Genomic DNA, 12,248 nt, shown 5'->3' on the forward strand with positions numbered 1-12,248 from the left:
ACAAAGGCAACAACCATAGGAAGAAGTTTTGTAAAATGAATATATGACGGTTTTGAATGTTTGTAAAATACTCGACATTTAGATAGCATTTCAAATGGTAGCCTTTACTACCAAGAGAGTTTATTTGGACAAGGAACATCTGCAACTCCCAAGATCAGATGCTGGTCTTACTGATGTGAGGGAAAGAGAGAGCAAAACTTTTCAGAGAGGTAAACATAGCCAAGATAAAATATAATGTATAATAAATGTACCCATTCTATTGTTTCCTTCTGATTTGCTCCTGTTGTTATTAGCCTTCTTTGTTTTCATGGTTCAGATGAATCTAATAGTAATTTCTCATGGTAGAACAGAAAACCATTATGGTGGAACTGTATTATAATCTCAGGAGGGTGAGGTGGGTGAGGAATATTCTGGTGGTGAGAGCAGATGCTTAGAAAGAAGTCCTGCTGTCGGAACCTGATTGTGTATGCAAGCCTTCTTCTACAGTCGTACAACGGATGAAGAGAAGAACTGACCTCCTGTGGAGATAGAGTCTCCCCTGGGTTATGGACAGGGCACCGCAGAGCAGAGAACAGGAGTCAGAGAAGAAAACTCAAGTTGAAATTCCAGCTCTGATGCTCACCACAGAAGACAGGTTCCTAACCTCTCTGTACCTCCATATCTTCAACACAGAGGTATGTAGTATGAGGTTTGGCACACCCAAGCACATCAAAGCCCCTTCTTCCAGGACCTAGTCATGTCAGTGGACACACCACCCAGTGCCCCAGACTTTGTATATGTTCTCTACTTTAAACTTCCTGTCCCCCTGAGCACTTTCATACTGACAGCACAGATGGCTTTTGCTTTGGATTGGAAAGTTAACTCACTTAATTCTCAGGGGTTACGGGTGGCTCAGTGGTAAAGAATCTACCTGCAAATGTAGGAGATAGATGCAGGAGATGTGGCTTGATCCCCGGGTCAGGAAGATCACTTGGAGAAGAAAATGGCAACCCACTCCAGTATCCTGGGCAATCCCATAGACAGAGAAACCTGGCAGGCTACAGCCCAGGGGGTCACAAAATAGTCAGACATGACTTACCAACTTAACACACAGCCTGGAGGTAACTTGCGAAATTGAGTCTCCAGAGGAGAAGGCATATCCAAGTAGACTCATTAGACTGGCTAGCTCAGTAGCTCCCAAGCTTTTGCTAAATTCACAAGCAACACCACATAGATTAACATTGATTTTACTTTTACCTACATCATTTTTCTTCCTCAGACCATAAGTTCCTTGAAGGAGGGTCCATGGGCTCTATTTTGTACACGTTTCACATTTTTTTCCAGCAGGAGGATGAAAGGCAGCCTGGTGTACTAGAAAAAGTGCAAGGTTTGGACTCAAATGGCCCCATCATTTTACCATGTATTAGCTCTCTAAACCAGTGGTTCCCAAACATGCCTGCACATTTGAATTGTTTTTATTAGTTTTATTTTTTTCCCAAATACTAATGCCCAACTTCTACCCCCAGGCATTCTGATGTACTGGTATGGGTTGCTGCCTAGGCACCAAGATTTCAGAAACTCCCCAGGGAATTTTATAGCTGGGTTTGGAAATCACTCCTCTAAACTATTAATACAAATTCCCTCCTCTATAAAACAGTGGTGAAAATTGTCCCAATTATAAACAGCTAATGAAACATTTTAACAAGATCATAGATGGTAAAGGGTTGGCATATTATACATGATCTGAGAATAATATTCAGCCTTGTTAGCTGGTGGTGGCGGAAGTCGTGAGCCATGGAACGATGAAGACTTGTGAGGACTCTCCCAGCCTAGCTAGCTATGGAGCATATTTAGATCCCTTTAAATGTCAGTCCAATTTCTATTTCTATGCATCTGGAACTTTTTCTGACTTGTAGAAAAAGTCAGAGGCATCACTGCAGAGGCATCTTTTGTTTGGATTTACCTGCGAGTGACGTGGACTTGACTGTCTCACCTTGCATAGCAATGAGATGACATGTCCTGTGAGTCTAATTACTAACTAGAGAAACTTTTGTGGGGTCATCAAATTTTACAGGGCTAACTTAAACATGTGAGGAGAAAATTTTGGTATCAAGTTGCATCTGAGCCTTTGAAACTATTTTGGGTCAGCTACATAGCAGAAGTTTGGGCCTGGCAGAGAGCCGTAAAACTGGGCCAAAAATAAACCAAAGACCATTATAAAAATGTTCTAAGTGCCAAATGCGTGAGATGCTAAAATTGCAATATAATGGAGTAAAAATTTATGAAAAAGACTTTCCAATGGTGGTACTAAGTGTTCCAACCCAGAGAAAGAGAGTTCAGGGGGAGAAGTCGGGGGAGTGAACCCAGTCCCTGGAAAGAAGCCTCCCAGAGAGCCATAAGTGCCCCCGTCCCGGCTATTTACAATTTATTACCCATCAGGCATCACAGGCATTGATTTTCTCCTCCCTATCAGAGAGCACAGGCTGAATAGCCAGGGTACGGGGGAGAGTTTTCATAAAAATTAATTGGGCCACTCAGCTTTTCACCGTATTTAGCAAATGCTGCTCCGCTTGCTCTTCTCCTGGCCTGGACCTGCTCTTCCTCCTTCTCTCAAATCCAGCGCATCCATAATGTACTCGAGCACATCCGCACATTATTTATTTATAGTCTCACTTTCCTGAACTCCAGAAAAGGTGGTGATTTATCCTTGGTACAGGCCTGTGGTAGAGGTTTCAGGAAAGGTGGCAGCAAGCACGGGGCTCCCTCCTCCCGGTTCTTCTCTGCCTGCCAGTCTCAGCCTGCTCCCTCAGTCCATTCCCCTCCCTCCTTCTCCCTAATTAGGAACGGCTACCAATTGTACATGGACAGATTTATGCATGGCTGGGGACCAGCTAGTCTCCCACTGATTGTCTAAAAGAAGAGTATGTTCTATGTCAAAAATCCTTTGCATGGAGTCCAACTGTTTTCTTGGAAATAGCTCCTTTGACCCAGGCCCATAATTTTTTTTTAGGTTTGAATTTTATGGGCCTGATGCAAAGTCTGTCAACATTTTCTTTCTGAGACTTATTCAGGGTACAGCATATTTTTGAAATGTGCAAAAGTTTGGGGATATTTCTGTCATCTGGTGCCAAGAGAATGTATTGGAAAAGAAGAGGGTGGGAGAGGCAGAGCAGTATGCTTAATGACCACTTACTAAGGGATTTTTGAACACCAAGGCAGAAATGACATTCAGATCAGAGGTGCGTGTGTATGCCTGTGTGTGCATACTTATATATGCATGAGGATATGATAGTCTGTTGTTTAAATATAATAATAATACTTTAATAATACCTCTGGTTTCCAGTTTTATGTGTAAGGAGCTTGGAAGGCATGACACTGTCTAAACAATAAATACAAGCTGAATAGACTGAAAAATCAGCAATTCTTCTTGGATCTGGATCCATAAGAGAGAGGAGGACACAGTCAAAGCACTGCCCCCAAAGCTGGAGAAACAGATACGTGAATACAGTGCCAGGATCTAGTCCATGCGCTTCACATATAGTAGTTCCCTTAATCTCTCAGATCTAGTGAAGTGGGGATTATCATCCCCAATGTAAAGATGGGGAAACTGAGCCGCAGATGTATTCAAGTATTTTGCCTACAGTAACACAACTAAGTGTATGAGTCAGATTTTGAAGTAATATGATCTAGCTCCAGAGCCTATGTCTTGATTATTATACCTGACTACCTCTCTAGAGTCTAGGACAATTTCCAAGTTGATGCACATAGCATGGAAGATATATTTCTAGATGCTTCAAACCACACCACTTGGTAGAAACATCTTATTACCCTATATAATACTGACCTTGGAGTGCTTCATATTACGTCTATAGATAATTCTCTGGAGTCAGTTTGGTACCTTTAGTCACAGAATCCATTGTCAAGAAGAAGACATAAGTCCCTTAAATGTTATGTCAAACTGAGGTGTTATTTGCCTGTATGGTTGAATGAGTCACACTAATTTTGAAACCTGGTAGTAGGAGCAGCAATAGTAGCAGAAATACAAATACCACTACTAATAAAAATAACAATAATAGCAACAAGAGTCAAATGGCACTCTGTTGATCAATTATTATTTACCAAGCATCATGCTTCGTTTTCATATTCATTATATTTTTTAATCCTCAATAAGCCCTCTAAAATAGGTATTATTATCCTCACTTTACCGGTAAAGAAACTAAGAATTATAGAGAGGTTAAGTAAATTCTGTAAGGTCACAGACAAGTAAGAGGATGAGATTTGAACCAAGGTCTTAGTCTTAGGCTGCACGATCCCTTATTGCCAATTTAATCTTCTGATAAGTTTGTTCACCTGTGAAATGAAGGAAGTTGAATTCCAAGATGACTTCTAGCTCCATAGTGAAAGGATTGAACGCCATTGAAGACACAGAAATTGAGTGTCAGGAGGAAAGTAAGTGGAGGTGGGATGACTTCATAAGATGAAGATTAAAGATGCTCAGGACTTCCCCGAGTGGTGGTCCAGTGATTAAGAATCCACCTTGCGATGCTGGGACACAGTTTCCATTCCTGGTCAGGGAACTAAAATCCCACAAGCCACAGATCTACTGAGGCCACATGGTAACTGCTGAGCCCGAGCGCCACGGCTGGAGAGCCCAGGCATCGCAACAAAGGGTTCCTGCGTGACCCAGTGAAGACCCCACATGCCACAGCTCAGACCCAGTGCAGCCAAATAAATAAATTTAAAAGAAAAGATGAAAGCTATTCTTCACGGAAAGGATATAAAGCATTTCTGTCCAAGAAAACCTCATCTCTGGACACAGGAACCAAAATGTCATGGTGACCTATGGCCAGAAGAGACAGACTCTAAATCAGAGAGTAGATTCTCAGATAGTTGAATGTAGAGGAAACAGCATGATGTTGCAAGTTGATATTTGCCAAACACTGGGACTCTGTACCCATATTTAAACACAGTCTCTTCTTTATATAAATATATTTTAATGAAATGTATGAGTCAAATTAGAGAAAAATATTAAGCAAAAAAGTTTTAAATAATATGCAGATATGGCAGAAACAATAAAACTATTACCTACAACTGAATTTAGGAACACAGATAGTCTAGAACTCACTCTGATATTAACTAGATGTGAAACAACAAAGCTCTCCAATCTTTAGTTTTCCCGTTTAAAAATATGAGAGTTAAATTACTTTCCAAATATCTCTTACAACTCGAGTGAAGCTTCACTTTTAAAAACTGTTCATAAATAAATTTTAAAATATATCCACACCAGATTTCCTTATACCTTTCACTGAATCAAGTGTGCTATCCCATAATTAGCCAATAGGTCATTTTTCAGTTAAAAGCTGTTGACCTATTTATTGAGTACCTCTAATCTTGAATTGGAGAAGTCAATGGCACCCCACTCCAGTACTCTTGCCTGGAAAATCCCATGGACAGAGGAGCCTGGTAGGCTGCAGTCCTTGGGGTCGCTAAGAGTCAGACACAACTGAGCGACTTCACTTTCATTTTTCACTTTCATGCGTTGGAGAAGGAAATGGCAACCCACTCCAGTATTCTTGCCTGGAGAATCCCTGGGATGGGGGAGCCTGGTGGGCTGCCGTCTATGGGGTCGCACAGAGTCGAACATGACTGAAGTGACTTAGCAGCAATCTTGAATGGTCATCTGTCTGTCCGAAGTAGTTTAGGAAAATGATTCTGAACCTCCTTCTCAATCTAATTTTACACTCACATAACAAATTTCAAGTCAATGATACAGAGACTTCTGGTTTTTAAATAGCAAAATTAACTGAAATATCAGGGAAGCCTAAATGTATAGTTATGTATAAATTATGACATATGCAATCAATAAATAGTAAGCAATCATAAAACTAAAAAAAAAAAAAATTTAAGATATCTCCACCATCCATTCCTCCTTGAAATTACCTAAAAACAAGACATTCGAGAGGCAGAGAAGCAAAACTCAACTGGAATGAAGTCTGTAATTGAGAACCAAACTGTATGAGAAAGAGCCCCCAAATTTAGTGAATAGTAGGCCAGAGCGCAGAACAATGTTAGGGAACAATTGCACCTGGAAGTCACAGAATCCAAGCCAGGTGGTGCCCTCTAAGGGAGAAGCAGCAGAACAAGATGTGCAGTGATGATGGGACCTTCCCTGGACCCTTTTTAGCAGCCAAGAATAGCAAGAAAGACTAGGATAAAAAGGGAGCACATGGACTTGCCATCATTCCTTGAAGGAATATGGTATTAACACAGGAGAGACAAGAGGCTCTAAAGTTTGAGTAGATGTTAAACTCTGGTCAGCCTCAGAGATGAAAGCATCAACTAGTTGAAACTCAAAACCCTAAATCATAAGGAGTTTTCCTGTGCACCAGTGAGGCTTCCTGCTATCCCAGAACATGGCTAACACAAAACACCTCCAAGTATCTGGCTCATCATTCAAAGATGAGTGATAGTAAAAAGGAATTTGCAAAAGATCTAGTCAAAGATATCATAGTAAAATATCTATGAAGAGCAGTATAGAGGTTCCTTAAAAAACTAAAAATAAAGCTACCAGATAACCCTGCAATCCCATTCCTGGGCATATATCCAGAGAAGAACATGGTCCAAGAGGATACACACGTCCCAGTGTTCACTGCAGCACTGTTTACAACAGCCAAGACATGGAAACAACATAAACATCCATCAACAGAGGAATGGATAAAGAGCATGTGGTACATATGTGCAATGGAATATTACTCAGCCGTTAAAAATACTCTGCCATGAAACAATGCCGTTTGCAGTAACATGGATGGACCTAGAGATTACCATACTGAATGAAGTTAGGGAAAGAGAAATATCATATGATATCCCTTATATGCAGAAGCTAAAAAGAAATAATACAGATGAATGTATTGACAAAACAGAAACTGCCTCACAGACTTGGGGTAAGGGATAGGTAGGGAGTTTGAGATCAGTGTATATATACGAACACTATATATAGCAGTAGATATTATTATCAGATATAGCAATATACCCTGCTAAATTTAAACTGGATAACCAACAAGGACCTACTGTATGGCACAGGAAAGTCGGCTCAATGTTATGTGGCAGCCTTGATGGGAGGGGAGTTTTGGGGAGAATGGATCCATGAACAGGTATGGCTGAGTCATTTTTCTGTGTGCCTGAAACTAGCACAACATTGTTAATTGGCTAAACTCAAATATAAAATTAAAAGTTTTTTTAAAACAGAAAAGAAGAGAAACAAAAAAGCACATCGTAAAAAGTATTACAAAGAAGCAGACAGAAATATCAAATACATTTCCAGGACCTCAGAAAATTAAATAGAAAAAATGTCATTTTAGAACAAGAGCACAAAGAAAAGATACAAATATTCAAAAAAGAAAAAATGATCAGACATCAGAAGGAAAATACATATGAAATATCCAGGACTCAGGAAAGAAGTCAAAGAGAAAAAAAAAAGAAAACCGCCAGAGAAATCAAGACTGTTATGGAAATATCAAAAAGTACAACACATACTGCAGAAAAGACAGAACTGAGAAAGGAGAACAAAATAAGATGTATATACTAAAGACTTTTATAGGACTCAAGAGGAAACAGAAATGTAAAACCAAGGAGATCCTAAATTTAAATATTTTTGTTCTTGAAAAAAACAGTATCAATTGAAGAGAAAAAAAACTCAAAGATATAATTCAAGATAATTATCTTACATCAAATTACAGTTAGAACTACAGATTGAGAGGTTATACCATATACCAAGAAATAATGAATCAGAGAGATAAATATCAAGACATACTTCAGTAATGCAATTAAAGTTAAAGAAATAGTTATTTGGGTAGTGATCCAAAAATAGCAATCATGAAACTGCCAATATTTTGTCATTCTAGCCTGTAAAAAATGAAACAATTTCTTCTGGCTTTATTTAATAACAAAAGCTTGGAGATAAGGGCTGAAATAGAGAATGGAGAGCAAATATATTGGTAGAAATTAAGATACATCATCTAATTCTGATTAATCTGGTAATAGAAATATGCCTATGGAAAGGTTCAAAGTAAACACTAAGAAAACAGAAAAAGATGTCATAATCAGCTAAAATCAGGGTAATCAGGAAGAAGAAAAGTTCAATAAAAATTGCAGGAATACTTATTTCTTTGTTCATAAAAGTGAAAATTAATTATATCACTTTAGACTATAAGGATAATCATTACAAACTGAAAATAACATAAAACATCAAATTATCATATGAACTGAATATATAACCAGCAAAGAGCAAACAGAACAGAAAATAAATGAGAAACAAAACAAAGAAAACCTTAAAGTTTTCTACTATATAATATGGGCTTCCCTGGTGGCTCAGATGGTAAAGAATCTACCTGCAATGCATGAGACTCTGGTTGGATCCCTGGGTCAGGGAGATGCCTGGAGAAGGGAATGACAACTCACTCTGGTATTCTTTCCTGGAGAATTCCAGGGACAGAGGAGCCTGGTGGGCTACAGTCCTTGGGGTTGCAAAGAGTTGGACATGACTGAAGTGAATTTGCACACACAGCACAATGTTACACCAGCAGTAAGTCCAAAAATGTCATTAATAAGTGTACATGTTATAATCTTATATACTCAAAATACACTCAGATACTCATAACAAGGCAAAATCCAGCCATAAGTGGGACATAAGATCTACCTCTGAAACAGTCGTTCCAGGCACTCCTGCTGACAGGGCCCACAAGCGGTGGTCGTGGTGTCAGCCTGCACGTGTGGGCATCCGCCGTGCCCTGCGGGCTGCGGGGCTGAGGACTGGCGACATCTGGACGCTGAGCACCTGCTCTGCTCTCCATGGATAAGTCACACACCTGAATGATATCAACAAAATATGGTGTTAAATTGTAGAAATCAGCAGTTTGGCACAGGAAGCTTTGCGAAATGTCATTTAGTGTAGACTGCCTGAATTTGGGACAAAATTGAACAAGAGGAGTTTGGAGCTATGCAAAGTGTGAAAGCTGCTGGTGAACTTTATACTCCTCTATCAGATGTAACTGAAATGAATGAAGCTCTAGCATAAAATTCAGGATTTGCCAACAGATCTTGCCAGGAAAATGGCTGGCTGATCAAAACGGCATTCAGGAACCCTTCAGAACTAATAAGTGAAGAATAATGTGAGAAATGCACAAAATCTATTTATGGCTGTTTATTTACACAAACAAAATAAACTAATTTGAAAGAACTTAATCTAGCATACTTAAGTTAGCCAGGGAAAGAGGTTTCTTTAAAAGCAACTTTCGCAAAAGAAACTATTTGCAACAAAATGGTACCAGAAAAAAATACTCCTTAAATTCCTAATAACTTCAGATAAACAGTATGAGTCTTTTTCACAGCAGCTTATGATTTTTAGGCTAGGGTCCTATTGTAATACTCAGAATTCCTGAAATTAGTTGTGGTAAAAACCAGTTATAAAATTTATGCAATTCAAGGATAACATTGTTATCTTAAGCCTTATATAATATTCTAACATGCTTATATACATTCCTGGATTAGGGTTAAAATACTTAATGATCTTCCCATTGCAAATAACTCGCAGTGGAGAAAAGTTTTTGCTAGTTCCACACTGTTAGATAAAGAACAATACTATCAGAGTTTTGTTAGAGGCTTCCCTGGCGGCTCAGTGGTAGAGAATGGCTGCCAATGCAGGAGACATGGGTTCTGTCCCTGATCTGGGAAGACCCTGCATGCCTCAGAGCAACTAAAACCCTGCACCATGACTACTGAGCTCTGCCCTAGAGTCCGGGAACCCTAACTGCTAAGCCCATGTGCAGCAACTACTGAAGCCTACAGGCCTTAGAGCCTGTGCTCTGCAACAAGAGAAGCCACTGCAATGAGAAGCCCATGCACTGTAACTAGAGAGTGACCGCCCTTCTCTGCAACTAGAGAAATGCCCATGCAGCAAGCAACACCCAACACAGTCAAAAATAAATAAATAAGTAAATTATGTTTTAAAAAATTTGCTATACACTGTGTTTGCTGGTGCTATTTTTATACAGTGAAGCGAGTCGTGAAAGAAAATAAGAAGCAGTTTAATAGTAAAATGTTCAACCTCTTAATTTAAAAAATAGAGCAATTCCAAAGTGATAAAAGAAAACCTGGAAAATGAAAAAGAATGGTGGTGGAGAGAAAGAAGGGAAAGAAAGAGAAAAAAATAGAGAGGGAGGAAATAAAAAAATAGAAAAAAATATAGAAGGGGAGGAAGAAGAAGAAAGGTTATAATCCCAATATTTTTAATGTATTCATAGTGTTAAAAAGTTTCTTACTGCAAAGGTTGCACTCCATAAAGATCTAGCAGGCAGAGTATCTATACCTAGTAATAGAGCATCAGGATTCAGTGCAAGAGGGAGGCGTAAGTTTCTGGATCTCTCACAATCTCCACATAAAAACAAAGGAAGTAGATGATAAACTCAAATACTCACAGGCAACAATGACAACAAACTACAAATGCCAAAATATAAATGGGTAGGGAAAAACCACCAGCAGCCATGAAATCTGCCAAAGCAAAAAAGTGCCTGAAGACCCAAGAACTCAAGAATCCCCAAAGAACAAACAGGTATTCCCTGAAAAGCAAGCTGTTCCTGTCTCCAATCCCAAAGAAGGGCAATGCCAAAGAATGCTCACACTACCGTACAACTGTACTCATTTCACACGCTAGCGAGGTAATGCTCAAAATCTTTCCAGGTGGGCTTCAGCAGTATGTGAACCCAGAACTTCCACATGTGCAAGCTGGATTTACAAAAGGCAGAGGAAACAGAGATCAAATTGCCAACATTCATTGGCTCATAGAGAGAGCAAGGGAATTCCAGAAAAGCATCTACTTCTGCTTCATTGACTATGCTAAAGCCTTTTACTGTGTGTATCACAACAAACTGTGGAAAATTCTTAGAGATGGGAATACCAGACCAGCTTACCTGTCTCCTGAGAAACCTGTATGCAGGTCAAAAAGCAACAGACATGGAACAACAGATTGGTTCAAACTAGCCAAAGGAGTTTGTTGAAGTTGTGTATTGTCGCCTGCTTATTTAACTTATATGCAAAGTACATCATGTGAAATGCCAGGCTGGATTAACCACAAGCTGAAATCGAGATTTCTGGGAGAAATATCAACAACCTCAGATATGCAGATGATGCCACTCTCATGGCAGAAAGTGAAGAGGAACTTAAAGAGCCTCTTGATGAGGGTGAAAGAGGAGAGTGAAAAAGCTGACTTAAAACTCAACATTCAAAAAACCAGGATCATGGCATCTGGTCCCATCACTCCATGGCAATTAGAAGGTGGAAAAGTAGAAGCAGTGACAGATTTTATTTTCTTGGGCTCCAAAATCACTGCAGATGGTGACTGCAGCCATGAAATTAAAAGACATTTGCTCCTTGGAAGGAAAGTTATGACAAACCTAGACTGCATTTTAAAAAGCAGAGACATCACTTTGCCAACAAAGGTCCATACAATCAAAGCTATGGTTTTTCCAGTAGTCATGTACAGATGTGAGAATTGGACCTTCAAGAAGGTTGAAAGTGCTGAAGAATTGATGCTTTCAAATTGTGATGCTGGAGAAGACTCTTGAGAGTCCCTTGGACTGAAAGGAGATCAAACCAGTCAATCCTAAAAGAAATCAATTCTGAATACTCATTGGAAGGACTGAAGCTGAAGCGCCAATCCTTTGGTCACCTGATGTGAAGAGCTGACTCACTGGAAAAGACCCGGATGCTGGGAAAGCTTGAAGGCAAAAGGAGAAGGGGCCAGCAGAGGATGAAATGGTTGGACAGCATCACCAACTCAATGGACATGAATCTGAGCCAAGTCCAGGAGACAGTGATGGGCAGGGAAGCCTTGCATGCGGCAGTCCACAGGGATGCAATCCTACATGACTTAGTGGCTGAACAACAGCCACCACCAATCTGGGAGGAGCAGTTAAACCTGGGAGGAGTTCTTCCCAAGCACACGATGGGGGAGTTCAAGGGCCACGTCAGGTTTCAAGGTGCTAGGAGGCAGAGCTTAATCCCCACCTACCGTCCCCCTTCAGAGGGCGCTAGACTGTGACTTACCTCCAGAAGACAGAATAGCAAAAGGGCAAAAGTGCAGTAATGAGACCTGGTAGACACTACCGTAACTAATGAAGGTCCACGTTCCCGGCGTTGTCATGGAACTATCAGGGATGCCTGATGTGTACGCTCATGCTGCAGTACTTGGAGTCGCAAAGAGTCAGACACGACTG

This window comes from Cervus elaphus, chromosome 29 (genome assembly GCF_910594005.1).
Source record: "Cervus elaphus chromosome 29, mCerEla1.1, whole genome shotgun sequence".
Classification (NCBI taxonomy): Eukaryota; Metazoa; Chordata; class Mammalia; order Artiodactyla; family Cervidae; genus Cervus; species Cervus elaphus.